This window comes from Odocoileus virginianus, chromosome 32 (genome assembly GCF_023699985.2).
Source record: "Odocoileus virginianus isolate 20LAN1187 ecotype Illinois chromosome 32, Ovbor_1.2, whole genome shotgun sequence".
Taxonomy (NCBI): domain Eukaryota; kingdom Metazoa; phylum Chordata; class Mammalia; order Artiodactyla; family Cervidae; genus Odocoileus; species Odocoileus virginianus.
The window spans coordinates 2,117,502-2,120,491 of NC_069705.1; the positions used below are offsets into that span (position 1 = coordinate 2,117,502).

The 2,990-nt window shown below is 40.9% G+C and overlaps 1 protein-coding gene across 5 annotated transcripts in view; it reads left to right on the forward strand.

Annotated features, from left to right (window-relative positions):
- AP3M2 (adaptor related protein complex 3 subunit mu 2) overlaps positions 1–2,990 on the forward strand; it is a 33,583-nt gene that overhangs the window by 16,079 nt on the left and 14,514 nt on the right. The window lies entirely within an intron of this gene.

Genomic DNA, 2,990 nt, shown 5'->3' on the forward strand with positions numbered 1-2,990 from the left:
GTGTCTACTACGTGCCAGGCACTAGTTTAAGCTCTTTTCATCTATTTTCTTATTTAATTCTTAGACTGACCCTTGCAGATGGTTAGGAGATGACTTCAGCTTTATATGAAGTTTACTAATGGACCATGTCTAGTTTAAGTGATTAGAATTCATTTAAAGGATAAGCTCTTTTCATCTTAAAATGCTTAATAAACTTTAAAGCTCTGAGTAGTATAAAATGTTCTTTTCTTAGTCCAGTGAGACTGTTTAAAAGGCACTGAAGAATTAATTCATCACTTTTCATCATTAGTTTATTCATTCAGTTATACCTTTATTTGATTATGAATTTCTTTTGTGTGTGTAATAAAGTTTTATTAAAGTATAAAGGGGATAGAGAAAGCTTCTGACATAGGCATCAGAAGTGGGCAAAAAAGTACCCCCTTTGCTAGTGTTAGCAATGGAGTTATATACTCTCCAATGAATCCAAAGAATGTCTGGAGGTTGTAAAGACCTCATCAGACCTACTCCCATAATTTACATTTTAAGATAACAGAGTTGGCCAGAAGGTTTAATCCAAAGATTGTCCTCAGGCAGGATACATCCTTGTAAAGACCAGACCTACTCCCATAATTTATGTTTTAAAATAACAGAATTAGCCAGAGGGTTTAATCCAAAGACTGTCCTCAGGCAGGATACATTATTGTTATATAATCCTAAGGAATGTAGAGGAAAAAAAGTAAAAAAGTTTGTCCTTTCTTTCTCCTTGAATATCCCAGACCTCTCTCTCCTTGGGGACCCCTAGACTTCTTATCAACCTGCCTAGAAAATGGCTCTCTCATTCCCCCCTTTTCTTTTAGGAGAATTATGTTGCCTAGGGAAAAGGGGTGTCGTTCTCATTCCATAACTTCTTCCGAGCTGACAGGGGCGTTGTCCCTGAATTCGTGAGGCAACATATTCTCCTAATCCTCATAGTGAGGATGTCTGATCCAGGGGCCCCAAGTAATAGTTGGAGGAGGCTGTGGCACTCATAGGAGCTTGGTCAACCATTTGTAACTTAAAAGCTTTTAGACTTTTAGAAAACCCCATTATACAGTTACAGATGTAAGGCAAAATAGTCATTAAACCAAGTTAAAATCAAAATGAAAAGTCACATTATGCCCATAGTTACATCAGTCCATCTTAGTGTTCTTTAGATGTCATCAGTTTAAGAAGAGGCATCACATGTGATTGTTGAAGGTATTTGCAGACTTGGAGAAAGTCCTTTCCTTGAAGTGGAGATGTCCACCATGGGACGCCTTTCACTGATGAAGAGGGGAGTGCTCCACAGACCCAGCAGTTAGACCGATTGTGGAATGCAGCATAGGAGTGAGCCCAGGACAGGAAGGCATTGTCTTGAGGATCAAACATCAGACTCAGGATTTCTGGAGTCAGCAGAAGTAGGCTCTCATAGATTATCAGACCCGTCTGAAACATATTTTGCTTCTAAAACCTGTTCAGCAGTCTCCACAGGATAACGCTTTCCATCCCGAACAAAAGAACTGCCATCTGCAAATATTTCCATGTCGGGATTGCCTAATGGGGTATCCATTAGATCCTCCCGAGCTGCATAGTTTAAAGTTAGGAATTGGGAACAATCGTGATCAGGTGTTTCATTTTCCTTCTCAGGAAGGAAAGTAGCAGGATTTAAATTTCCACAAACTTTAAGCTTAGTTACTGGTCCTTCTAACAACAGTGACTGATATTTAAGAAGCCTACTGTCTGTCATCCAAATATTAACCTTAGAATTCAAGATTCCACTCACATCATGAGAAGTCAGTACAGTAAGGTTTCATCCACTATTTTTAAAGCTTCAGGTGCTAATAAAGCCGTGGCTCCAATTACTGTTAGGCAGTGGGGCCACCCACGTGCAATTACATCTAATTCTTTGCTTAGATAAGCAATAGGTTGCTGGTGAGGCCCTCGGGGTTGTGTCAAAACTCCCAAGGCCCTACCTTTTCTTTCAGTGACAAACAAGTTAAATTCTGACCCTGTGGGCAAACTCAAAGCCGGAGCTTGCAGGAGAGCAGTCTGAAGAACCTTAAAAGCCTTTTGAGTATCTGGAGACCAAACCAGTTTGTCAGTTTGGGCATGCTGAGTTTCAGCTATAAGTTTATATAAAGGCCGGGCAAGTTCCCCATAGCCCAGACACTAGCCTGTGATTCCCAAAAATCCCCTCAATTGTCTTAAAGTCATAGATAGGGGATGGTTTAGTGTAGGTTTAATTCTCTCAGGGCCTATGGCCCTAGTCCCTTCTGATATGATTAGGCCCAGATATCTAACAGATTGTTGACAAAGCTGAGCCTTTTCTCTTGATGCCTTGTAACCACAGCCTGCCAGAAAGTTTAAGAAATCTTCTGAGGCTCGTGAAAAAGCTTCCTCTGTCTCAGCACAGAGCAAAATATCATCTACTATGAATTTCTTAATTTTGTTATTATGAATTTACATGTTCAACTCCATAACTTTGAGAAAAATCTGGAGTGGTCTTATTTTTCCTTACCTTCATCTCAGCCTGCATATAACTTTCTGCCCTTTCTACCACAGGGACAGATCTTTTCATTGGCCAGCTTTTTATTGGAGCAGGTTTTTATTTTCAGCCTATGTTCCAGGGGTGAAGAATCTGTCGGCTGTGTTTATGTGACATAATTAAGTGTAGGTTCCCAGGTGGAGGAATGGTAAAGAATCAGCATGCAATACAGGAGATGCAGGAGACTCGGGTTCAATCCCTGGGTTGGAAAGATCTCTTGGACAAGGAAATGGAAACCCACTCCAGTATTCTTGCCTGGAGAATCCCATGGACAGAGGAGCCTGGTGGGCTATTGTCCAAAGGATCCATAGCATCCCAAAGAGTTGGACACAACTGAACGACTGAACACACACACTTTTTCCAGCCCTCGGAGCTCTTTGAGTTGACGTGAATTAACCAGTTATGCAACCTGCTTCTTTGGAATAATGCTCACCTTCCTTCCTTGCAG